Source organism: Bos mutus, chromosome 7, assembly GCF_027580195.1.
Source record: "Bos mutus isolate GX-2022 chromosome 7, NWIPB_WYAK_1.1, whole genome shotgun sequence".
NCBI classification, from domain to species: Eukaryota; Metazoa; Chordata; class Mammalia; order Artiodactyla; family Bovidae; genus Bos; species Bos mutus.
The window spans coordinates 24,704,803-24,732,534 of record NC_091623.1 but is presented as its reverse complement, the minus strand read 5'-3'; the positions used below and the strand labels follow the sequence as shown (position 1 = coordinate 24,732,534).

At 40.0% G+C, this 27,732-nt stretch overlaps 1 protein-coding gene across 4 annotated transcripts in view; it reads left to right on the top strand.

Moving 5' to 3' along the window:
* Positions 1 to 1,454: 1,454 nt before the first annotated feature.
* The window catches only part of ARB2A (ARB2 cotranscriptional regulator A), a 420,339-nt gene continuing 394,061 nt past the window's right edge, over positions 1,455 to 27,732 (top strand). For all 4 annotated transcript variants that reach the window (XM_070373131.1, XM_070373133.1, XM_005893847.2 and 1 more), the window contains exon 1: positions 1,455 to 1,604. The gene's annotated coding sequence lies outside the window, so the exon portion shown is untranslated. The remainder of the gene's footprint in view (positions 1,605 to 27,732) is intronic.

Genomic DNA, 27,732 nt, shown 5'->3' with positions numbered 1-27,732 from the left:
CAAATTATTGGCCAAGTTCCCATGCCTCACTCCAAAACTATTTCTTACCACCTTTTTCTTCAACAGCAGCTTGGGGTGGCCCAGTGTCAGATCATTCAGGATCTTATGGATGTATGAAAACAACTTTGGATTTTAATTTTAGTAGAGAACATCTTAAATGTTTTGAATAGGGAAGGAACAGATTCTAATTTTCTTTTTAAATGGATTTCTACAGTTGCCAACTGGAGACTAGATTGTACAGAGGTAAGAACAGAAGCATTTAGAACAGTCACTTTGAACACCCATTGAGGACCAGTGTAGAAGTTGTAGAAGTGGTGAGAACTGGTTAGATTTAGGATACCTTTTGAAGACAGAGCAAACCTATATGCAGGTCAGTAAGCAACAGTTAGAACTGGACATGGAACAACAGACTGGTTCCAAATAGGAAAAGCAGTACGTCAAGGCTGTATATTGTCACCCTGCTTATTTAACTTATATGCAGAATACATCATGAGAAACGGTGGGCTGGAAGAAGCACAAACTGGAGTCAAGATTGCCGGGAGAAATATCAATAACCTCAGATATGCAGATGACACCACCTTTATGGCAGAAAGTGAAGAGGAACTAAAAAGCCTCTTGATGAAAGTGAAAGAGGAGAGTGAAAAAGTGGGCTTAAAGCTCAACATTCAGAAGACTAAGATCATGGCATCTGGTCCCATCACTTCTGGGGAAACAGATGGGGAAACAGTGGAAACAGTCTCAGACTTTATTTTCTGGGGCTCCAAAATCACTGCAGATGGTGATTGTAGCCATGAAATTAAAAGACGCTTACCCCTTGGAAGAAAAGTTATGACCAACCTAGATAGCATACTGAAAAGCAGAGACATTACTTTGCCAACAAAGGTCCGTCTAGTCAAGGCTATGGTTTTTCCAGTGGTCATGTATGGATGTGAGAGTTGGACCGTGAAGAAAGCTGAGCGCCTAAGAGTTGATGCTTTTGAACTGTGGTATTGGAGAAGAGTCTTGAGAGTCCCTTGGACTGCAAGGAGATCCAATCAGTCCTTTCTGAAGGAGATCAGCCCTGGGTGTTCTTTGGAAGGACTGATGCTAAAGCTGAAACTCCAATACTTTGGCCACCTCATGCGAAGAGTTGACTCTTCATTGGAAAAGACTCTGATGCTGGGAGGGATTGGGGGCAAGAGGAGAAGGGGACGACAGAGGATGAGATGGCTGGATGGCATCACAGACTCGATGGAAGTGAGTTTGAGTGAACTCTGGGAGGTGGTGATGGACAGGGAGGCCTGGCGTGCTGCGATTCACGAGGTCGCAAAGAGTAGGACATGACTGAGCGACTCAACTGAACTGAACTGAACTGAACAGCCCAGGGAACCAACCCAGCGACCGCGCCCCGCCCACTTCCGGCCGGGGCGCGGCCGTCGGCGTCGCGTGCGCGATGACGTTGCAGTCTCTAGCGGACCCCGGAAGTGCAACTTGAACTTGATCGGGGCGCGGATTCCCGAGAGGGAAAGTCATAACAACCGCACGAGGGAGTTCGACTGGCGAGCTGGAAGGCCACGCCTCCTCCCGCCTCCCCCCACAGCCCTGCAGCTGGGGGCAGAGTTCAGGTAGGACAAGCGTTTGCCGGCGTGCGAGCTCGCGGGGGGCAGGCCCGGGCAGGAATCAAGAGGAAGAGGCCGGCCCCTTGATTCATCCTGGGCGGGGGTCGCTGCCGCCGGAGGGGGCCGGAGGGTACCCGGGAGCCAAGTTGTGGTTCCTGCGCACCCCTCTGCCTTCTGCCCGGGACCTCGCCTATGGGCAGCTTAACTCCTGCTATTTCCATTTTCGATGCGGGGCAGAACACGTGTGTTCCCTGGCTGAGTCTCCTTCCACTTGGAGACTGTAGCGTAGTGGGCCTTCCTAAGCTTTCTCAGGTTGGGGGGTAGGGTGGAGGGGGATGCATTGCAGTTTTCTGGTTAAAGATTTTTCTATGAAAATTACCATCACCTGACAGACCTTTATCAGAAATCATTCGCTGCAGACGGAAGACTATGAAGTGCAGTTATAAAATGCTCTCAAAACTTGTAACTTGCACGAGCTCTGGTGGGACATTTCACTGGGATGCGTTCGTAATTGAAGACTTCTGACTTTGAAATAAAGTTAGGTATATTTTGGAGTCGGTCTTCTCTTTCCCTCATCCAGAGATTTAACATATTCGTCTAGAGCTCCGGAGTGTGTATTCGTTGTGCCAAGTAATTGGTTAGTTTTTGACTATCTTGCATTTGTCTATTTCCCCAAATCCTCTCAAAAGTTCCAAAGGGAAAAATCCTCTGGTTTTTCAGGCTACCATGTGCCTTATACCATTTACCAAAATGCGTGAAATATCCATTTCAGGTAACTTTTGTCTTAAAGCTTTGTTAGAGATACATTCTTCGTGTTTATTCTTTATCCCTCATTGCGAGGAACAGATACACTGTATTTATTTAATGTATTTAGAAAACGAACGTCAAAAGGGGACGACAGAGGATGAGATGGTTGGATGGCACCACCAACTCCATGGACATGAGTTTGAGCAAGCTCCGGGAGTTGGTGATGGACAAGGAAGCCTGGAGTGCTGCGTCCATTGGGTTGCAAAGAGTCAGACACGACTGAGGGACTGACTGAACTGAACTGAGTTAGAAAGTAAGTCAGGGAGCAGTTTTTTGACATGCTGCTACCAGGCTTCTATCTGACTCTTCAACTAAGTGTTCCTTCAACTTAAGGGTGAGCCTAAACCAGGGATACTGGATGTCTTTGAGGCAGTGGCTACTACAATGCTGGTACCAAAGTCAAGAGGGCAATATGACCTATGAAACTGTAAACATCTATCCAGTCATTCAATTAACAGATATTCATTGGCCACCTTTAGTGTGCTGGGTAGCGTTCTAGGTGCTGGGTTTCCAATAGCAAACGAAGAGGCCATCTTTGTGTTGAAATTTACATTGTGGATAGAGAAGGACAATTAGCAAATAAATATGTCAGGTAGTTATAACAGCTATGAAGAAAAATAAAGCACACTGAGGGGAGACAGAAGGATGGAGCATGCTCTTTTAAATAGGGTGGTCAGTGTCAGCCTCTTTGATAAGAGGACTTTTGAGTAGAGATCTGGATGAAATCAGAAAGTGAGCTCTGGAGGTATGTGGTATGTGTTTCAGGCTAGGAAAAGAAATATATTTGGTATATCTTGAAATATCTTGGAATAGCAAGGATCTAGGCATGCAGTCATCAGTGTTTAAAATTCTCAAGAATATTTATTCAGTGATTTGTGTGACCATAAGTGATCTTTTTTATTGACAGCCTATTTTTCTCAGCTTTCCCCGACAGTCCTCTATGAGGAGAATCTGATGTCTCCAGATATGTAGAGATGTTTCCAGGCTCGCATTAGCATATTTACATAACTTGTCCTGTTTTAGGATCAAATTGGGTTTGTACAGTGGCCATGGGTAACTGAGTAGTGAGTGAAAAAAGCTAACTTACGTCAACTTTTCATTCTTTTTTCTCTAAAATTGTAGTAAAATACACATAACATAAAATCAGTCATTTTAACCATTTTTAAGTGTACACTTCAGTGGCATCAAGTATTAATACATTCACATTGTTATGCAGCTGTCACTACCATCCATTTCCAGAATTTTTTATCTTCCCCAAGCAAAACTCCATTCCCATTAAACATTTCCCATTCTCCCTCTTCTCAGCCCTGGGCAACCATTAGTCTACTTTCTTTCTCTCTGAATTTTGTTTCTGCTCTAGATATCTCATGTAAGTGGAACCATATGCCGTTTGTCCCTTTGTGACTGGCTTATTTTGTTCAGCATAGTGCCTTCAAAGTTCATGTATGGTGTAGCATGTTCAATGTTCTTCCTTTTTTAAGGCTGAATAATATTCTCTTGCATATATAGACTACAATTTGTTTATCTGTTCATTTGTCTGTGAATACTGTGTTGCTTCCACCTTTTGGCTATTGCGGATAATGCTGCTGTGAACACGAGTGTGCAAATATCTATTTTAGTCTCCTGCTTTCATTTCTTTTGGTTATATACCCAGAAGTGGAAGCGTTGGATTATGTGCTAATTCTGTATGTAATTGTTTAGAAATTGCCATCCTGCTATCCACAATGGCTGCACTGTTTTACCTTCCTACTGGCGGTGCAGAGGTTTCATTTTCTCTGCATCCTCACCAACAGTTCTCCATAGCCTCGCCAGGCATATTTTCTCTCTTAAAAAAAAAAAAAATAATAATAGTCCTCCTAATGGGTATGAAGTAATACCTCAGTGGTTTTGATTTTCCTAATGATTGGTAATATTAAGTGTCTTTTAATCTGCTTTTTGGCCACATTTTTATGTCCTTCTTTGGAGCACTGTTCATTCATTTCACGATCTATTTTTTGTTTGTTTGTTTGTTTTTGGCTGTGGCACACAGCTTGCAGCATCTCAGTTCCCCAGCCAGGGACTGAACTCAGGCTATGGCAATGAAAGTCTGGAATTCTAACCACGAGGCCACCCAGGAACTCCCCTTAAGGTCTGATCTTAATAGAAAATTTTGCAGGTTTTTTGGCAAATTTTTTTAAGGGTTGAGAAAGCAGCCACCTTGTCTTCTGTTACTTTTTTAACCTTAAAATGCTATAATTATCAAAACTTAAATTCTCTATAGACCAAGTACCTGTAGTAATTCCAAACTTAGAAGTAAAAGAAACCGTGAAATACCTTTTATAACAATGAATGAACGTCTGGGTATCAGACTGTGATGAAAAGTTCGGAAAAGCCGAAGATCATCTTGACCTGCTTTGATTCTTTCCTCTTTTTCTTTAGATGGGAAGGAATATATTGATCAGCTGACTGTGGCTCTGAAGTAGATCGCTCTTGTGTTGTTGTTTCTGGTAGCTGAGAAGAGCAGGAAACAAGAGAGAAAAATGATGAAGAAACAGAGAAAAGACGTGTTAGGTAGCAGTTGGATGTGGCTAGATGGAGAATAGCAAAGGAGTTCAGTGACATTAAGGGACTAAGCCCTGGAACTGACAGGAGAAGACAGGGGACCTGGCAACAAAATGACAGAAAGTGATCCAGCTCCACAGACTGGAAGGGGCTGGGGACAGGGTGGGAGTGCAAATCACGGCTGCATTTCAGCCACACCTACTGTATACCAGGTCCAGTTCAGTCCAGTTCCAGTTCAGTCGCTCAGTCGTGTCCGACTCTTTGCAACCCCATGAACCACAGCACGCCGGGCCTCCCTGTCCATCACCAACTGTATGCTGCTGCTGCTGCTGCTAAGTCGCTTCAGTCGTGTCTGAGTCTGTGCGACCCCATAGACGGCAGCCCACCAGGCTCCCCCGTCCCTGGGATTCTCCAGGCAAGAACACTGGAGTGGGTTGCCATTTCCTTCTCCAATGCAGGAAAGTGAAAATGAAGTCGCTCAGTCGTGTCTGACTCTTAGCGACCTCGTGGACTGCAGCCCATGAGGTGGCTCCGTCCATGGGATTTTCCAGGCAAGAGTACTGGAGTGAGTTGCCATTGCCTTCTCTGCGCCAACTGTATACCAGGTAACATATGTCAATTCATCTGGTTCAATGCTTAGTATTTGGAGGGTGTGCGATGTATACAGCCCACAGAAATAAACTTAAGTTGTTCAGACCGTATATCATATCATTTCCAGCCATAGAGCAGTGAGGTTTAATTGAGTAATTTAATGACTAATTTTGTAGTTTAACAGTGTTCAGCATTGTTAAAAATTATTTTTAATTTATCCGTTTAAGAAAGGAAGGACTTTTTATTTTTAGTGCAAGATAATGCATCTTAAAAAAAAACCAAAAAACTGTTGAATGTTTTTTACACTGCTGCTGCTACTGCTAAGTCACTTCAGTTGTGTCCGACTCTGTGGGACCCCCTAGACGGCAGCCCACCAGGCTCCCCTGTCCCTGGGATTCTCCAGGCAAGAACACGAGCTCGTTGCCATTTCCTTCTCCAGTGCATGAAAGTGAAAGTGAAGTCACTCAGTCGTGTCCGACTCTTCTCGACCGCAAGGACTGCAGCCTACCCCAGGCTCCTCCGTCCATGGGATTTTCCATGCAAGAGTACTGAAGTGGGTTGCCATTGCCTTCTCCAGTTTTTTACACTCAGATCAGATCAGTCGCTCAGTCGTGTCCGACTCTTTGCGACTATCATTTATTAAATACTTTTTGGGTACTGCATTTAGCTATTTAAGTTATAAAGCTTATTTAAGTTAATTACTATGCTTTGATTTAAAGTGCTGAATGAAAAATTGTACCACACTCTTGCGTATCATTCTATGAATTTGCTACGGATGAGGTAGCAGATGACTGACTTGCTTAACATTTCACAGCTAAACTAAAGATAATTTAGAGGTAGCAGTGCTCTGCTACTTAATCTGATATTGTGTTCTTGTCTCCTTTTTTGGAGAATGGTTCATTTTTGCTATATAGATACTGCAATATAGATAACAGATAATTTTTGCTGTAGAGAAAAATATCACTGTGAAGACAGATCATTGAAGCAAAGCATTTATTCTATGTTTCTATTTCTTTATAGCAGATTGGATATTAATTTCAGGTGTAGTCTAGGTTGATCATATACTTAGGGTTGATTTGCTTAGTGGTTAGAGAGGCGTTGATAAGACTAAGACTGTGGATTTGGGCCTCTTAAGACCCTTTAGTAGCTAATTAAGGAAATGATAGCAACTAGTACCCAACAGTATAACTGCTAATGGCTATGGATGTGGCTGGTTTTCCTATCCCCTGCTCATCATTGCCATCATATGTGATACGGTGTAAGAAGGCAGCAGGGAAGATACTATATGTGGCTCAACAGACGCAGTACTTCTATTTAAAAAAAAAATTCAGAGTTAATATCCAACGTAATGAAGGAGTGTGATATCTTTTTCATCTGAAAAGCATAACTTAGTATTGTGTGCTTTGTTTAGAACATGGAACAAGCTAGACATGTGACCAAAATTATAACTCAAGGTAAAGCAGTTAAGAAACTAAAAAGTTTGATTAATTAATAACTGAGATATTCTCTTGACTTGAATTACCCCATTCTTCTTGATATCATGTCTTTGTCTATACTATGGAAGTGACTCTTACAGTAACTCAAGTAGTTTGGGAAATAATTAATCATCACAGTTCATTTGTCTTAATACCCATTAATGTAGTTGAAGTATTTATCTTGAGTTGTCAGATCCAGGAATTGGTTGGTCAACAAGAGAGGAAGGATCAGATCAGGAAAGCAGGGGAAGTACTGGCAGAAAAGAAAGGGGGTCTGTCAACAGGTATTATAGCTGAACAGGGATTGGACTCTTATCTCAAAAGTGATGGGAAGAAGTGGGGAGATACAGGAACAGGAAAAGGCCCAAGATCTACATGAACTGAAATATGAGGCAAGGAAAACTGGGAAATAGTCAGGCAGGGTCTCAGTTATCTGAATCAGTAAAAGATGGATGCCTAGTCATAAGGCAGTCTGGATCCCATACTTGAGGATCTTATGTGCTGGTTGGGATGTCTGCTATAAAGACAAGATTTAGCAAAATGTTTTGTATTATGAAAGAAGTACGTGTGGGATGGTATAGGAGAGGCGCAGTGCCTTACCTGGGGTTTTTGAAAGACTTGGTGGAGACAATGATACCTAAGGTGAAAACTTAAGAATAAGTCATTTAAAAATAAAGTGAAAAAGCTTTCTAAACAGAAGAAATAGCTGTCAGCTGTGTGGTATTTTTTAAAAACTAAGAGAAATTTGCAAATACTCGAGCAGAAAGTTTAATTGTTACGAGAGATGGAGTTGGTGAAACAGATAGGAATCAAGTCATGGAGGGAGAGGCACAGGATATGAGAAGGCTTGTATATTTTGATAAGGGTTCTGGACTTGCCTCTGTAGCCAACAGAAACTATTGAGTGGTTTCTCTTCTCTCCTGTGTGACAAAGAATTTAGCTTTGCCCCAAAAGAGGCCTGGTTTTTGCCCTCAGTTTCTGGATGGTTTCTTGGTTTGCTTGGGGATTTTGGATCACATGTCTAACAGTATGATTTAGAGTGGAGGCTGCCCATAGCCAGAAAGACTATGTGACTTAGTGTAGGGCCTTTGACTCCCTTGGGATCAGTTGACATTGAAACTGACATCAGCTATGTAAGCAGTCAGTCAATCATGCCTATGCAATGGAGACTTCCCGACCCCAGCCCACCCTCAAAAAAAACAACTCTGAACACCACGTTTCCTGCAAGCTCTCCAGGTTGGCAGTAGTCTGTGCATATTATGCCATATAGTTAGCAGAGAGTAACATCCAAAACTTCACAGAGGGACTTGCCAGGAGGGTCAGTGGTAAAGAATCTGCCCGCCAATGCAGGAGACGTGGGTTCGATCCCTGGGTCAGGAAGATCCCCTGGAGAAGGAAGTGGCAACCCACTCTAGTATTCTTGCTTGGAGAATCCCATGGACAGAGGAGCTTGGTGGATTACAGTCCATGGGGCTGCAAAAGAGTCAGACATGACTTAGTGACTAAACAACAACACAGCTTCACAGAAGACATCAGAAGCTGTGTGTTTGTACTCTCAACTTTGTCCTGTATGCTTTTTTCCATTCCCTGACTTTAATCATGCTTAAACCATAGTCATGAGTATAAAAATTTTTCAGTGAGTTATTTACGTCTTCTAGAGAATTATCAGGCCTGAATGGACTTTGGGAATCCTGTGCACTTGTAATCGGCATTAGGAGTGAAGGTAATCTCTTGTGTGGACTGTTGCATCAAACTCTATAGTTGGCCAAAGCCTTTCACATCTCCTTTCTCTGCCTCTTCCTTCCTCTGATTAGGAACAAAAATGGCTTTAGCATTTGAACGCAGGGCCGAATGAACTGATGATGTTGAAGTAACCTCTCTTCTAAGATTGAGGCTGTTTGGAAAAGTATCAAGAATGTTGTAACACAAATGGGTCTAAACGTGACATCCCCTGATACTTTCTAATTGCTATGGAGTCAGTTGCATCTCTCAAAGTACATAATTTGAAGCTCTAACCCCACCAAAGTAATTAAGGTTAAATGAGCTTATGTGGGTAGGATCCTGATCTGATAGGATTCGTGTCTTGATACCTGAAACCTCACTTGATTTCTCTCTCTACCATGTTAGAACACAGCAAACAGGTGGCTGTCTAAAAGCCAAGAAGAAAGTTCTCACCAAAAGCAACCCTGTCAGACGTTGATCTGTGATTTCTAGCCTCCAGGACTGTGAGAAAATAAAGTCCTCTGTTTGAACCAGCTGGTATTTTGTTATGGCAGCTGGAGCAGAGTAATATACTAATTTATGATCTTTTTTTTTTTTTTTTTTTCTTAATCAGCGATTAGGTTTCATGTGCTCTAGCGGAGGAATGTTAGGAGTTCGATGAACTCAGTTTTTCTTGAGTTCAGTTACTCAGTCGTGTCCGACTCTTTGCGACACCATGGACTGCAGCACTCCAGGCCTCCCTGTCCATCGCCAGCTCCCAAAGCTTGCTCAAACTCATGTCCATCTAGTTGGTGATGTCATACAACCATCTCATCCTCTGTCTTCCCCTTCCTCTCCTGCCTTCAATCTTTCCCAGCATCAGGGTCTTTTCCAGTGAGTCAGTTCTTTGCATCAGGTGGCCAAAGTATTGGAGTTTCAGCTTCAGCATCAGTCCTTCCCGTGAATATTTCAGGACTGATTTCTTTTAGGATTGACTTGGATCACCTTGAAGTTAAGGTACTCTCAAGAGTCTTCTCCAACACCACAGTTCAAAAGCATAAATTCTTTGGCACTCAGCTATCTTAATAGTCCAGCTCTCACATCCATACATGACTACTGGAAAAACCATAGCCTTGACTAGACAGATCTGGGTGGCAGAGTAATGTCTCTGCTTTTTAATATGCTGTCTAGGTTGGTCATAGCTTTTCTTCCAAGGAGCAAGTGTCTTTTAATGTCATGGCTGCAGTCACCATCTGCAGTGATTTTGGAGCCCAGAAAAATAAAGTGTGTCACTGTTTCCGTTATTTCCCCATCTATTTGCCAAGAAGTGATGGGACCACATGCCATGATCTTAGTTTTCTGAATGCTGAGTTTTAAGCCAACTTTTTCACTGTCTTTTTTCACTTTTATCAAGAGGCTCTTTAGTTCTTCTTCGCTTTCTGCCTTAAGTGTGGTATCATCTGCATATCTGAGGTTATTGATATTTCTTCTGGCAATTTTGATTCCAGCCTGTGCTTCTTCCAGCGCAGTGTTTCTCATGATATTCTCTGCATACAAGTTAAATAAGCAAGGTGAGAATATACAACCTTGATGTACTTATTTTCCTATTTGGAACCAGTCTGTTGTTCCATGTCCAGTTTTAACTGTTGCTTCTTGACCTGCATACAGATTTCTCAGAAGGCCGGTCAGGTGGTCTGGTATTCCCATCTCTTTCAGAATTTTCCATAGTTTATTGTGAATCACACAGTCAAAGACTTTGGCTTAGTCAACAAATCAGAAATAGTTGTTTCTCTGGACCTCTTGCTTTTTCCATGATCCAGTGGATGTTGGCAATTTGATCTCTGATTCCTGTGCCATTTCTAAATCAAGCTTGAACATTTGAAAGTTCTCGGTTCACGTATTGTTGAAGGCTGGCTTGGAGATTTTTGAGTATTACTTTGCCAGCGTGTGAGATGAGTGCAATTGTGCGGTAGTTTGAACAGTCCTTGACATTGCCTTTCTTAGTGATTGGAATGAAAAGTGACCTTTTCCATTCCTGTGGCCACTGCTGAGTTTTCCTAATTTGCTGGCATATTGAGTGCAGCACTTTTCACAGAATCATCTTTTAGGATTTGAAATACCTCAACTGGAATTCCATCACCTCCACTAACTTTGTTCGTAGTGGTGCTTTCTAAGGCCTGCTTGACTTCACACTCCAGGATGTCTGGCTCTAGGTGGGTGGTCACACCATTGTGGTTTTGTGGGTCATGAAAATCTTTTTTGTACAGTTCTGTGTATTCTTGCCACCTCTTCTTAATATCTTCTGCTTTTGTTAGGTTAGTACCATTTCTGTCCTCTATTGGGCCCATCTTTGCATGAAATGTTCCCTTGGTATCTCTAATTTTCTTGAAGAGATCTCTAGTCTTTTCTATTCTCTTGTTTTCCTCTTATTTCTTTGCATTGAATGCTGAGGAAGGCTTTCTTATCTCTCCTTGCTATTCTGTGGAACTGTGCATTCAAATGGGTATGTTTTTCCTTTTCTGCTTTGCCTTCGCTTCTCTTCTATTCACAGCTATTCGTAAGGCCTCCTCAGACAGCCATTTTGTCTTTTTGGACTTCTTTTCCTTGGGGATGGTCAAGGGAACCATGCAGGAACAAGACGTTCCCTGTCTCCTTTACAATGTCACAAACCTCCGTCCGTAGTTCATCAGGCACTCTGTCTATCAGATCTAATCCCTTGAATCTGTTTGTCACTTCCACTGTATAATCATAAGGGATTTGATTTAGGCCACATCTGAATGGTCTAGTGGTTTTCCTTACTTTCTTCAATTTAAGTCTGAATTTGGCAATAAGGAGCCATGATCTGAGCCACAGTGAGCTCCTGGTCTTGTTTTTGCTGACTGTATAGAGCTTCTCCATCTTTGGGTGCAAAGAATATAATCAATCTGATTTCAGGATTGACCATCTGGTGATGTTCATATGTGGAGTCTTCTCCTGTGTTCTTGGAGGAGGATGTTTGCTATGACCTCTGCATTCTCTTGGCTTCATTTTGTACTCCTAGGCCAAATTTTCCTGTTATTCCAGGTATCTCTTGACTTCCTACGTTTGCATTCCAGTCCCCTGTGATGAAAAGGACATCTTTTTGGTGTGTTAGTTCCAGAAGGTCTTGTAGATCTTCAAGAACCATTCAACTTCAGCTTCTTCAGTGTTACTGGTTAGGGCATAGACTTGGATTACTGTGATATTGAATTGTTTGCCTTGGAAATGAACAGAGATCATTCTATCGTTTTTGAGATTGCAACCACATACTGCATTTCAGACTCTTTTGTTGACTATGAGGGCTACTCCATTTCGTCTAAGGGATTCTTGCCCATGATAGTAGATATAATGGTTATCTGAGTTAAATTCCCCCATTCCCGTTCATTTTAGTTCACTAATTCCTAAAATGTTGATGTTCACTCTTGCCTTCTCCTCTTTGACTACTTCCAATTTGTCTTGATTCATAGACCTAACATTCCAGGTTCCTATACAGTATTGCTCTTTACAGCATCAGACTTTACATCCACCACCAGTCACATCCACAGCTGGACGTTGTTTTTGCTTTAGCTCCTTCTCTTCATTCTTTCTGGTTTTATTTCTCCACTCTTCTCTAACAGCATATTGGGTACCTACCAACCTGAGGAGTTCATCTTTTAGTGTCCTATTTTATTGCCTTTTCATACTGTTCATGGTGTTCTGAAGGTAAGGTACTGAAGTGGTTTGGCATTGCCTTCTCCAGTGGACCACGTTTTGTCAGAAATCTCCATCATGACCCGCCTGTCTTGGGTGGCCTTACACAGCATGGATCATAGTTTCATTGAACTAGACAAGGCTGTGGTCCATGTGATCACTTAGAATTTTCTGTGATTATGGTTTTCATTCTTTCTGCCCTCTGAGGGATAAGGATAGGAGGCTTATCCTTAGACCCTCTTTATAGTTGAATCACCTGAAATTGCTCAAAAATTTGAAAGAATTTGATCAGAGAGACCTTCAAGAGAACTTACAGTTTATATACCATCTAAAATGATTGAGCAAAAAAGTTGGTACATGAAAGTAGAAGAAAGGAAGAAGGAAGAATGAAATGAAAAGTAATAGATGGTAGGGTCTTTCCTGTAGATTGGATTGTGGTCTGATTTATACAGGATGACTCTAGGTTTGGTTCTAAGATTCGGCAAATTTGGTCTCACTGGAGACAGTTGTGGACCTCTTCTCCCCAGCAGGAAAGCATTTTTAATCTGTATTTTGTTCTTTCAGGATATTTTCCTACTTTTTTCTAGGTGACTCATATGATAAAATCAATTCATGCTAATATATTTCACAGGTAATTATGATAAAAGTATTATTTTTTGCAGATATTATTTCATTTTGAAGCAGTGTGAGTGATTATAATGGTGAAAATTTCATCTGCCTTAGGAACACTGCAAGTACTTCTAACAAACTAGATGATTCCATTTTATTATTCAGAATAAGCTATTTATTTAAAACAGTTTATTTATTCTGAATATTTTTCCTCAATAAAAAAACATGTATAATTATTTTTATCCAAACAAGCATATGTGTTTGTGTTTCTGACTGTTCCAGTTTAAAATATAAGGTTTTTCTCTCTTTCTCTTTCAACAAAAAAAAGACTTAGAGCCAGATCAATCCCTAACACTGAAAATGAGTTTTTAAAGCTAATATCCCTTTATTTTTAAAATCCAAAAACAGTGGGAGAAAGCAGTGTTTTTATTTTGGTAAATCCAAAAGAAGCTCCTTCCCCATGTGGAAAATAAATTATTGCTGAATTGGAAAATCAGTAAGCAATGTAGTCAGTGATAATGAAAATAAATGAATCTGGGAGCTAAAGTGATGTGCAGTAGTTCGCTGGGAATTTGAATATATGTTGTCTATTGCCGTGTAACAAGTTATCTTAAAATTTAGCAGCTAAAATGAAGAACATCTGTTATCTGCATGTTCTCTTAGGGTCAGGTATTTAGGAGCAGCTTAGCTAGGTTCCTGTGGCCCAGACAGGAAAGAATCTACCTGCAGTGTGGAAGACCCGGGTTTAATCCTTGGGTCGGGAAGATCCCCTGGAGGAGGGCATGGCTACCTGCTGCAGTATTCTTGCCTGGAGAATCCGTTACATCAAGGAGCCTGGTGGGCCACAGTCTGTGGGGTCGAAAAGACTCAGACATGACTGAGCGACTAACACTTTAACTTTTCACTTAGCTAGGTTCTTGTTTGGGATCTCTCGAAGGGTTGGAATTTCAGTGTCAGCTGGGGCTGCCGTCATCTGTAGTCTAACCTGGTCTGAATCATGTGCTTGCAACGTGCGCCCCTGTGGCTGTTGGCAGGAAGCTTCCCTCACTCACCCCACGGGCCCCGCTCTCCATAACGGCTGCTCACAACACGGTTTTCTCAAGAGTGAATGATCCTTGAGAAGGATGGAAGCCACAGTCTCAGAAGAGTGATACTGTCGCTTCTCCTGTTCACTGTTGGTCATACACATCAGCTCTGGTCGGTGTGGGAGGTTACTTCATGGAGGCATGACTCCTAAGAGAGGAAGGCTGCCTGCCACTGTCCGCCCCCCAGCCTGCAGGGGTTCCTGTCCTTTCCCCCAATCCCCATATACAGCGCGCTCACCGCTTCCCAAGGCCATCACATGTCTCATTCTATGACGGTATCATCTTGAAGTCCAGAACCACATCATCTAAGGCAGGTCCAGGTGTAGGTGGGCTTCCTTGAAGGTCACTCCTTCAGCATAGCTTCTTGAGTTCACTCATTTCCACTTGTCTCTGCTCACCCATCTGCCCCACCTCCCAAAATACAGTGGGGGGTCAGGCACAGGGTAACTTCTGTAGACATTCTTGTTTCTTAAGGGGGAAAATGGGAGACGCAAAGGCATCACTGGCTCATAGCATTTCTGAAATCCAGATGGGCAGTATTGATAGGGCTCAAGCCTGGGCGTTGTTATCCATGTTTACAGCTTTGCTGTCTGTGCTCTTGGTCTTACCTCTTTTTTTTTTTTTTCCATAAAATATAGTAGGTGCTTGTAGGTGAGTGGTTTTCTCCGTCTACTTCCTACCAGTAAAACTGTAGGGTCCAAAAAACTCTTTTCATTTAAGATGTATTAAATCTTTTAAATATTAAATTAAAAGATGTATTGAAAATCCTGTATACATCTTGTGGATATTCTGTAAATTCTATTGAGATGTGAATTCTATTGAGGTGCATTTATTTAGTTAGACAAACGCCACAACTACACCTTTTTCTTAAAAGCTAAATCCTTATATACTTCAGGCTCTTGCGTATTAGGCTGAAGGACAATGACCATAAGCTTTCTATAAGCTTTATTGTTTGAGAGAATCAGTAAGGCACACTCTACTCTCTTGAAAGGGCCTTTTGTCTGACTGACTAATATTCTAAGGTGTCACCTTTAATGTATTGATACATTAGTATTTAACACTCAGCTTCATCTTTGAACCATGTTTTCCTGGTAGTGTCCTCGATTTGCTTAGAAGACATTTCTCACTCAGCGTCATTTGTCTTCTGGAGAGGAATTTTTTCTCTTTTTAATAGACTTTATTTTCTAGAACAGTTCTAGGTTCACAGCAGAGTTGAGTGGAGAGTTCAGAGATTTCCCATATACCTCCTGCCTCTTGGACTCACATAGCCTTCCCGGCTATAAAATTCTGCATCAAGAGTGGTGCTACATTTGTTACAGTCAGTTAACCTGTTGCTGTTGTTATTGGTCAGTCGCTAAGTGGTGTCTGACTCTTTGTGACTCCATGGACTGCAGCACACCAGGCTCCTCTGTCCTCCATGATCCCTTGGAGTTTGCTTATAATCGTGTCCGTTGGGTCAGTGATGCTATCTAACCGTCTCATCCTCTCCTGCCCCCTCCCCTTGGCTTTCAGTCTTTCCTAGCTCAAGGTCTTTTGCAATGAAATGGCTCTTTGCATCAGATGGCCAAAGTCTTGGAGCTTCAGCTTCAGTCCTTCTATGAATATTCAGGGTTGATTTCCTTTAGGATTCATTGGTTTGCTCTCCTTGCAGTCCAAAGGACTCTCAAGATTCTCCAGCAGCACATCTCAAAAGCATTAGTTCTTTGGCACTCAGCCTTCTTTATGATCCAACTCTTTCATCTGTACATGACAACTGGAAAAACCATAGTTTTAGCTATGTGGACTTTGGTCGGCAAAGTGATATCCCTGCTTTTTAATATGCTGTCTAGATTTGTTTTAACTTTGCTTCCAAGTTATCCTACACTGACACATCATTATCACCTGAAGTCTGTAGTTTACATTAGAGTTCTCTCTTGGTGTTGTATATTCAGTGGGTTTGGACAAATCTATATGGTATGTGTCTACCATCAGAGTATCATTCAGAGTAGTTTCACCACCCTAAAAAATCCTCTTTATTATGCCTATCCACTCCTCCTTCCTCCCTAACCCCTGGCAACCACTAGTCTTTTTAGTTTCCATAGTTTTGCCCTTTCCAGAATATCATAGAGCTGAAATTGTATATAGTATGCAGGCCTTTGCACGTTGGCTTCTTTTACTTAGTAATATAACTTTTTAAGTTTCCTCCCTGTCTTTTCATGGCTTGATACTGTTTGTTTGTTTGTTTGTTTTTCTAAGTGTTGCCAAGTAATATTCTTTTGTATGAATGTACTACAATTGATTTATTCATTCACCTACTGAAGGACACTTTTGTTCTTTCTGAGTTTGGCAATAATGACTAAAACTGCTGTTGATATCTGTATGCAGATGTTTGTGTGGACATAATTTTTCAACTAGTTTGGCTAAATACCAAGGAGCATGATCGTGGGTTGTATGGTGAGAATATATTTAATTTTGTAAGAAACTGTCAAATTGTCTTCCAGTGTAGCTGTATCATTTTGCATTCTGGCCAACAACGAAAGCAAGTTCTTGTTGCTGTATATCCTTGTCAGCATTTGGTGTCATCAGTGTTAAGGATTTTAGCCATCCTAATATATGTGCAGTGGTATCTCATTGTTGTTTTAATTTGCAATTCCCTAATGATATATGATGTTAAACATCTTTTTGTAAGCTTATTTTCCACCTGTAATCTTCTTTAGTCAGGATGTACTCATCAGGTCTCTTGCCCATTTTTTAATTGGGTTGATTTCTTATTGTTGAACTTTAAAAGTTCTTCATCAGTTCAGTTCAGTTCAGCCATTCAGTTGTGTCAGACTCTTTGCGAGCCCATGGACTGTAGCACGCCAGGCCTCCCGGTCCATCACCAACTCCTGGAGCTTACTCTAACTCATATCCTTCGAGTCGGTGATGCCATCCAACCATGTCATCCTCTGTCGTTCCCTTTTCTTCCCACCTTCAATCTTACCCAGCATCAGGGTCTTTGCAGATGAGTCAGTTCTTTGCATCAGGTGGCCAAAGTATTGGAGTTTCAGCTTCACCATCAACCCTTCCAGTGAATATTCAGGACTGATATCCTTTCAGATGGACTGGTTGGATCTCCTTGCAGTCCAAGGGACTCTCAAGAGTCTTCTCCAACGCCACAGCTCAAAAGCATCAATTCTTAATATATTTTGAGTAAGAAACCTTTATTTGATATGTCTTTTGAAAATATTTTCTCAGTCTATGACTTATCTTTTCATTTCCTTGACAGTATCTTTTGCAGTGCAAGGTGTGGCTTCTTTTCGTTTAACATTCCTTTTATTAATATATTGCTTGCTTCTCACATTTTAGTATAAGCAGCAAGAACCAGGTGGCACATTCAGCACTCTAGGTAGAAATCTCCTTGTTAGATCAACCACTTCATTAGGTACATTTTCTACTTTCCATATAATTCTGTGGAACACTAAAATTGCCACCACTACATAACAGCCCCCTTCTCGAGTTCCTAGTAACACTTTGCTTTCTTGCAGGTCCTCACGCACAGCCTTATCAAGGACCACGGGGCTTCTATTAACAGAGTCTTCAGTGGGATGGGGGCTGTAGGCTTTCTCTAACACTTTTTTCAGACCCCCCTCTGTCTGATTCCAAAGCCATTCTCAGATTTAAGGTTTTTGGTATGACAGTATTCCACTTGCAGGTACCAAAATTGATATCTGTGGTTGCCCTAAAATAAGTAGTTGCTGTACTGAGACTTCTGTAAGACAAATCACGTGGTTGACTGAATTACAGCACAATTTGAATTTGCAATCCTAAAGGAAGGATTGGACCTCGATCATCATGGTGGGTATATAAACGCATATGCTGAAGAAGTTGGGCACCTCAGATCTCTAATTCTGCTGAGCCTCCTTTGCCAGTAGAAGTAGCCCTTCCATGCCTTCCCAGGAGGTCTGTCTCCCCTGGCCTGAAGAACCTGTCAGTGGCCTCCCCTGAGCTGCCCACAGTGGATCGCTGATCTTCCTCTTTTCCTATTCCAGCCATCTTCCACTTCTTCTAGACCTATGACCGGACGAGTCCAAACAGACCCCAGAGGGTGAGATAAAAAGATGAAACCACAAAGATGCGTGTGATGTTTTTCAGTTTGTATATATAGAAACTGGAGAATCGTGTGTGGAAATAGGTTCTAAGAATGTGGAATCAGGTTAAAGGAAAATACAGTCGGAAAGAAGCAGTGATGCTCCTCGTTCCTTTGAAACATTCTGCGTACTGTTTCCGCGCTTGTAGTTTGATTAGTTAATGGCCTCTCTCACTAGACCAAGCTGTTCAGTTGCTAGGACCATTTATTTTTGTAACAGCATGAAAAGCAGCAAACATTATATGCCAGGTATTGTTCTGAGAACCTAACACACATTAGTTCATTTGATCCCCACAGCTATCCTTTAAGTAGGTACTAATATAAAGTGCAGTTTTTAGATGTGGAAACAAGGTTACTGGATTGAGGGTCCTCAAGACTGCCCTTAGGTTTGACGATTTGCTGGCAGAACTCCCAGAACTCAGAAGCGCTATTAAATTCACAGTTGCAGTTTATTACAGTGAAAGGGTACAGATTAAAAACAGCAAACAGAAAAACCACGTAGGGCCGAGTCCAGGAGACACTAGGTACTAGCTTCCGCTTGTCCTCTCTGAACAATTGTACAGAAAGTGTCTTGTTCTTCCATCGACAGTATGTGACAAGTGCAAAGTGTTAGCAACCAAGGAAGCTCCCCTGAACCTTAGAGTCCAGAGTGTTTTTTGAGTGTCAGTCACATAGACACTGGGGGCTTCCCTGGTGGCTCAGTGGTAAAGAATCTGCCTGCCAATGCAGGAGATGAGGGTTTGATCCCTGGGCCGGGAAGATCCCCCCTGAGAGGAAAATGGCAAGCCACTCCAGGATTCGTATTTAGAGAATACCGTGGACAGATGAGCCAGGCAGACTATCGTCCAGGGGGTTGCAAAAGAGTCAGACATGATTTAGCGGCTAAATAGCAACAACAACACATATGCAAGGAGTGGCCCCATGACTAACTCAGTGACCAGCCCCCACAGAGATCAATCTGATACAGCATGCTGCAGGATCCAGGGAATAAAAGCGTGCATTCACCATAAATCATGTGGTTAGTATAAACTGCATGGCATGGCCCGAGGCCTCAGGCGTACGAGGATACTATTATCAGGCGTGGTATTCCAAGGGCTTATAGGCATCTCACAGAAGCCAGTCAAGGCTAAGTTCTTTCTTTAGAATGCACAGGTTTTGGACATCTCAAGCCTGCCGAGTTAACTGCACACCAGAGGTTAAGTACCTTGGCCTAGGTATTATGTAGAAGAAATGGTAGAGTTAAATTTTAAGTACAGGCATTCTGGCTCCAGTGTTCTATGACCGTATGTTCTACTGCCTTTTGGTATAGCTTCTGTCAAATACAGAATCTGGTATGTTTGAGGCAGTGAATAAATTTTTATTAAGTGAATGTGGAGAAGGGAATGGCAAGCCACTCCAGTATTCTCGCCTGGAGAATCCCATGGACAGAGGAGTCTGGTGGGCTGCAGTGTATGGGGTCTCAAAGAATCGGATACAACTGAGCGACTAATGCACGTTAAAGTGAGTGAATGGAAGAATGGTAGGGAACTGTAGGCTGGGCCTGCTGATTCAGCAAAGGTTATTAGTTTTAATGCTTTTTCGTGGAATACCACATGTCTCTATCTACTCCACAGCTCTCCAGAATCTATGTAAGTTATTAGACATTCATTGAAGATCAGCTTAAGTTTCTTTTTGGCTGTCTTCTGCTGTGTAAATATTGCTCAGTTGACTTGAGTAGTAGGATTAGAAGTCTAATTATTTCTAATGTATTAAGAAAGTATATGACTGCTTGAAATTTCAATAATTAGAGCTATTTTTCTGGCTTACAGTGTTATGCATTCCTTAATAGCTGTTGCAATTATAGCTAAAGCTAAATACTTGTGATATTTAGGTTATTTTTCTATTTGTGTGTATTTGCTAATTTCTGTTGGAATAAATAACAAGATTTGGCTGAAATGTAACAAAATAATCACTCCTCAAGTAATAGTTAATAAATTTGTTATATTATTTTCTACCCAGCAGGGTATATATATCATTCTCCATGGAATGAGTACTACCATAACATGTAAAGCATTTAGGGAAATAGAATAAATCATGCCAATTACCATTTAGTTTTACATTTAAAAAATCTCCTCACTTTTATCTGTTGTAATCTTATTAAGTTATAATTGAAGTTCAATAAATGGTACATATTTAAAGTATATAATTTGATGTTGTTTTAGCATATATCCTTGAAATTCTCATCACAGTCAAGATAAGGAATATTTCCATCATCTCCAAATGTTTTCTCCTGTCATTTTCTGTTGGTCATTTGTATGTCTTTTCTCAAGAGATAGCTATTTAAATCTTTTGCCTGCTTTTAAGTTTGATTATCTTATTATTGACTTGTAAAAGTTTTTTTTTTTCCTTCTGTCATCTAAGTATTTCCTCCAGTCTGTGGCTTCTTTTTCATTTTCTTAATGTTATTTTTTGAAGAGCAAACATTTTTAATTTTAATGAGGCACAGATTATCAATTTTTTCCTTTTATAACTTGTGGGGTTTTTTGGTTGTTTTCAGACTGAGAAAACTTTGCCTACTCTAAGATTCCAAAGATTTTCTCTTGTATTTTCTTCTAAATTTTTATAACTTTAGGTGTTATATTCTTGTCTGTGCTCTATGATCTATGTTGAATACGTTTTTATATATGATGTGAAGTAACAGTTGATTTTTATCTTTTTGCAAACAGATAATTCAGTTGAATCAATGCCATCTTGATCTCTCCCGTAGCCGTGTATGTTGGCTTAAGCGTCGTGTGTAGGGCAGGCTGGTTACCCGTGTGTCCAGAGTTCACTTGGTAACAAACTTATGAACAAATGTAATCAGAGATTACATTTTATTTGTCTTATCTGCACTAACTTCTCTCAATTTATTTAATGATAAAAGTGGGTATTCATAAATTAGGTCTTCCCAGGTGGCTCAGTGGTAAGAAGAATCTGCCTGCCAGTGCTGGAGATGCCGGAGACGTGGGTTTGATCCCTGGATCCGGAAGATCCCCCGGAGGAAGAAATGGCAAACCACTCCAGTATTCTTGCCTGAAAATTTCCATGGACAAGGGAGCCTGGTGGATTACAGTCCATGGGATCAGAAAAGAGCTGGACATGACTGAGCACATGAGCGTGATTCATAAGTTGAACAAAGCCTGTCAATACTGCATTTTGTGTACCATGTACATATTTAAGTTTCTTAATTCACTTAGTAGTAAAGTGGACATTTTTACTTTGTTAATGGTCTGAGGGGGAAAGAATTCAGTTTTTCAACATTTTTGATTTTGCACTCATTACCCATCGCTTTTGCAGCCATAACTCTTCTTTAGCCTGATAATTTGCCTTCTCTCAGGGAAGACACTCTTCTGGCTTACAAAACTTGGGGTTAGGTTATGTTCCCCTCTTTTGACACTGTATATGATTTGATAAATAACTGCCCACGTGATAGTCATAATAGTTATAAAGCATTAAAATTCAGTGGTGAATTAAGATGTGGATAGGGTAGATAACGTGGTATTTGATTTGTTTTGTTCATTAATCTGTTATTCAGTGAACTTTGGAAGGCAGATTGCTGAGAAGAGGTCGAGGGTTTTAGCCTAACCTGTAGTTGTTTGCACTTGGTTCTCCACTCCTGAAACTGACCTTTCTTATTTTTTAGTGAGAAATGCTTGGAAAGTAGAAGTAACACCATCCTCATTTCTCCCTACATTTTAGTCCATGCTTTTTCTACTGTCTTCTGTTTACCTGGCATTGCATTTCAAGTGGTTGGAATGGAAAGTCAGTTTTGAAAATGTCAGAATTTATATACTGTTTATGTGGTTTGAAATCTTGTGGTTCCATTTATGAGCTAGCTTGCCTGTGTCTGTCACATGTGTATAATCTGTAAATAAAACAGCTGGGATTGTTTACATATTGACTTTAAGGTGCAAATTACAGTGATATTTAAGGGAGAATGCCTTTTCTTTCTTCTGTTGTTGCCGTCTTCATTGAGAAATTTCCCATTTGACTAGTCTTGTACTTTCTTTGGTCTGTCTGACTTTTAAAAGATCGTATATCCTTCACATTTTCCATGCAGATGTTTATGCAGCCCTGATGTTTACTGGTCTTCTTATCAATTCAGAATATTCTGAAATCTAAAATTAATTTGACACTTAGAAAAAGATAGAAAGTTCTGTCTTTGCTTCAAACCTATGCTGCATATTTGAACCTAGCTTTACCAAATCCCTAAACTATTGTATTAGGCACTGACCCAACTGATTATGAAGTGACTGTTTTTCCTTATGGCTATTATTTTTAGTGTGCATTGCTTCCGTTTCAGTCAAGATCTGAATATATATATATATATATGTAATGTAAACTGTATGTTTCTGTGTCTTTTGTTCCAACTGTTTATTAGTTCTTCCTGAATAAGACCTTGACTATATATCATCTAAATCCTACCATATCCTATAGTAGTATCAATATTTTTTATTTAAGTAATTTATTTAGATTAGCTAATAGCTTTCATTTTAAAGAATGTCATTCGGTGTTAGTTGTTTAATAAAATTGTGTATACAGTTTCAAAAATAAAGTAAGGACTTACTTATTTAATTTTTGGCAACACTGCCCAGCTTGTGGAATCTTGGTTCACCAACCAGGACTGAATCATGCCCTTGGCAGTGAAAGCGCGGAATCCTAACCCTTGGACCACCAGGAGTTCCCAGAGACTCTTTTTCATTAATTCTCTTTCTTCTCTTTATTCCTTGGAAATATTGTTTGTGTTGGTAGGCTTCGATCATTTTATAAACAAGCCCTGTTCAAGTCAATATTTATGAGCCCATAATACATGAGATGTCAGTATGAGTAAGATAGCCCCTATCTTCTGAGAGGTAATATGGCCTGTATACAACTTGACCATAATATAAAATTGTTGTTTAGTGACTTAAGTCATGTCCGATTCTTTTGCAACCCCATGGACTATAGCCCACCAAGCCCCTTCAGTCCATGGGATTTCCGAGGTAAGAATACTAGAGTGGGTTGCCATTTCCTTCTCCAGGGGATCTTCCTGACCTGGGGATCAAACCTGTGTCTCCTGCTTTGGCAGGCGGATTCTTTACCTCTGAGTCACGTGGAAAGCCCCTAATATGCAATACAAAGAGCTAAAATACCTGACGTACTTAAGGAGCACACTCTTTGAGGAGAATATTTCCAGAATAGTAATTAGTGAATGAGAAATGTTTCAGAGTGGAAATGTTTTATGTCTTAAGTTTAAACTTCATTTTTTAAAATTAGTAAATTTTCTTATGAAAACATGGAAAAAATCTTTAGCAAAATTGAGTTACACATTTAATTAAGATTACTATAAAAATAAGAAAATACTTTTCTTTAGAGCGTCTTGGACTGTAATCATAAAATGTATTTCTCTCAGAGCTCAGCTACTTTTTGTTTTTCTCTAAATGTTGACCCTATAGGAAATTGCAGCACAATTTTCAAAGCTTTGATCACTTATGCCTGTTTTAGGTAATTCAGCCTTGAAGTATGATGCATATATTCACCTGCAGAATTACAGATCCGTTGGTTACCTTACTTATTAAGATGTATTACTGCCTGAGACTTGTTTTCAATTTCTGCAAAACATTTTAGGAAGGTTGTTTTTTCCTATACATTCCATAATTACAAAACTTTTGCTTTTGGTTTATTGTTGGCAAGTGAATATATTTAGCATTTTCCAATTACTATTTTCTACTCGTTTTTTAAAGACATATGGATATTAGCTAGATCTAAAATTTTAAATATATAAATGAAGGACTAAGTACTTCATAAAATTTAAAAAATTAAAACTATACTGCAGAGGTCCTGAAATAGTGAATTTCCATGTAAATTGAAAATATAAATAAACTTTTGGCATAAGTGTCTGAATTATACTCTTTTCATATTTGTTGTTAACTGATTTATTATTTGAAACCATTTTTTTTAATTCACATGTTCCATATTCAATAAAATATCTTGTCAGAAGAAGAATTTCTATGTTCCTCAGAGTTTATATTTCTTTTCTTGATTTTTCTTCTGAATGCTTCTTATTCAGAACTGACAGTTTTGCTGGCTCATTGATTAAATCACAGTAGGATTCTTCAGTTTAAGAAGTCTAATCCAAAATGTTGATTGTGAAACAAATCATTTTAAAAAGAGAAGAGAAGTTAGGTTTGCAGTTTTTCAGGATTTTTCCCAAGCCTAGTGTCTATTGTTTAGTATATGACCATTATTAAAATAGTGGCTGAAATTGTGAAAAAGCCCACTTCCATACCCTTCCAGTTCTATGATTTTGTGTTTTGAATCTTGATTTAAAATTCTCTTAAATAATATTGTTGGACTTGGTAGTTTTTAAAGGGTCAGCCTTAGAAGCTTGCAGCTTACTTTGGGATCCTTGTAATATATATGTGTATTTGTGTATGTGTATGTGTTAAAACAGGTTTGCGTGAACAAATACTAAAATATTTGAATATTTTCATTAACAGCAAAACCAAACCCATTAGCCACATGAAGAGCAATGGCACGAGTTTACAGAAGCGCTGCCAACTTATGAATTGTTGGATTTCTTGTGGTTACCTGGGGCTTAATATTAAAATTTGTGGATAATATTTCAAATGAACACAATGCAGGCTTATTTAAAATCAAGGATAGGCCTTTAAATATATACTTAGGCTAAGCATTGGTGCTAATTCTTTGTTAGTCCAGGCAGCTTTATAATTTTCTTGCTGCTAATTTGTGTACCAATAAAGGATGGTTGAATCAACATCTGTTTTTCAGTGAAAGGAAGTTTAACTCTCAAGCAGAAAAAGCAGTATTTTCAGCATTTGTCATTTAAACAAATAGAAATGAGTTTAACAAAATGTTATTTTCAGTCAAAGCACCAGATAAAATGCTTTATTCTTGTTTTATTCTCATTCTAACATCAAGTCCTCCCTCCAGTGGCTGCTGTTACAACATTTTCCTCTTTTACCTTATTTTAAAAAAAAGGCAGGGAAAATTAGGATTTTTTTTTTTCTCAGAATTAAAGCCTATTTTTGTGTCATGTTGAAAGACGTGCAGATGATCCCTCTGTGGAAAACAGTGTTTTGTGACTAGATGAGCCTGTCTTTTGATAGTCAAGGGGACAGACAGAAATTCATTCTGAAATGAAATCTTCAATTCAGTTCAGTTGCTCAGTCACGTCTGACTCCCGGTGACCCCGTGGACTGCAGCACGTCAGGCCTCCCTGTCCGTCACCAACTCCTGGAGTTCACTCAAACTCATGTCCATCGGGTCGGTGCTGCCATCCAGCCATCTCATCCTCTGTCGCCCCCTTCTCCTCCCGCCTTCAATCTTTCCCAGCATCAGGGTCTTTTCAAGTGAGTCAGCTCTCAGGTGGCCAAAGTATTAGAGTTTCAGCTTCAGCGTCAGTCCTTCCAGTGAACACCCAGGACTGATCTCCTTTAGGATGGACTGGTTGGATCTCCTTGCAGTCCAGGGGACTCTCAACAGTCTTCTCCAACACCACAGTTCTAAAGCATCAGTTCTTCAGCCCTCAGCTTTCTTTATAAGTCCAGTTCTCACATACATACATGACTCCTGGAAAAACCATAGCTTTGACTAGATGGACATCTTAGTCCTCATCTTTTATTTTCAAGTTGCTTATAACTGCCCCTGTGCCAGCATTTAAAAAATTTAATTGCTTGTATATCTTCAAAGGCAGATTTTACTTGTTGTACTTACTAGTGGCAAATACCAAGGAAAGACCAAAACCGTAAGTAGTAGTTTATGCGCATAGTTGTATTCTCAAATATTATAAAGTTTTGGGATGTTATTTTTAATACAGGCTTTAAACATTTGCAGTTTTATCTTTTTAAATAGCTGGTGCAAATGCTTTTGAGAAAATCAATTTTTATTCAAAATATTAGTTCCATTTCAAAACAGGCAAGGAATCAATTGGGTTTTAGTATTATGATTTTTTTTTTTGATATATAGCTTCTCTGAGATTTACTCAATACTTGATTATCCTTTCCCTTATAATTGCTTCTTAGGTTTACTCACCAAGTAGAACCCCCAAATTTCTGACTAACTAGATAGGACTGGACTCCTAACTTTATGCTTAAGAAAAATACCCCCAAAGAACAACTTATTGAAGGCAGTACTACTAAAATTAGTTATTACTTTTCTTTCAGTGTTTTCTTTATCATTTATTTAAACATATATTGTTGACAAATAAAAAACACACAAGCCCAAGTTGTATATCGTCTTTGTAGTGTATAGTCTGCATACACTATCAACAGTTTACATCCACTCATGTGTTTCTCCCCATTTCATTTTCCTACCACCTTCCCAGTGGTAATCCAGGTTCTGAATTTTGTGCTTTTCTCTTAATTTTTCCTAAGTTTTATCACTGGAATTGTGATACCTATAAATTGTTTTAGTTAAGTTTGTTTTTGAACTCAATATACATGGTATTATAAGTTTTCTGATTTTTGGTTGTTTAGTCCGTACTGTTTTAGAGAACACTCTTGTGAGTGCCTTGGACTGCAAGGAGATCAAACCAGTCAATCTTAAAGGAGATCAACACTGAACATTCATTGGAAGGGTTGTTACTAAGGCTGAATCTCCAATCCTTTGGTCACCTGATATGAAGAGCCAACTATCGTTGAAAGAGAACCTGATGCTGAGAAAGATCAAAGCCAAGAGGAGAATAGGGCAGCGGAGGGTGAGATGGTTAGATATTAAAAGCATCACTGACTCAATGGACATGAATTTGAGCAAATTCTGAGAGATAGTGGAGGACAGAAAAGCCTGGCATGCTATGGTCCATGGAGTCACAAACAGCTGGACATGACTTACAACAACAATAATTTTTGGAACATTCGTTTGTGTTTTTTAGTGTGGTTGTGGCTCATTCACTTTCACTGCTTTATACTCTTCATTCTGTTAATATACTGCAGTGTATCTGCCTTGCTTTAATTGGAGAACAGTCTTTTCCAGATGTGGTAACCAGTTTCTAAGATGGCCCCCAGTGATCCTTGTTTCTTGATATTTATATCTTTATGCAGACCTTTCCTATATTGAATAGGATTGTCCTCTGTGCCAGTAGACTATTGAGGAAGTGATGGTGAGAATTTTGCAACTTTCTCCTTGATTTCCTAGTTCTATCTCTGTGAATAAAACCAGAAATCATGGCTTGGTGATATTCAAGCAGTCCCGGGAAGAAGTTCACGTGAGGAGATACTGAGGCATCTAGCATCAACCCAGTACCAGTAATTTATCTGTGTGTGTGATTTACCTTTAGCCTCAGTCAGACCTTCAGATGGTTATGGACTTGTTAGTTTATCTCGACTGCAACCTCAGGAATCTGAGCCAGAACCTCCCAAATGAGCTGCTTCCGAATTTCTGACCGGTAGAAATCACTTGAGATTATAAATGTTTGTTGTTTTTGGCAGCTGCATTTTGAGGTAATTTGTCTTGCATCTACAGATAATGTAGAAACTAGCTTTTTTGATTAT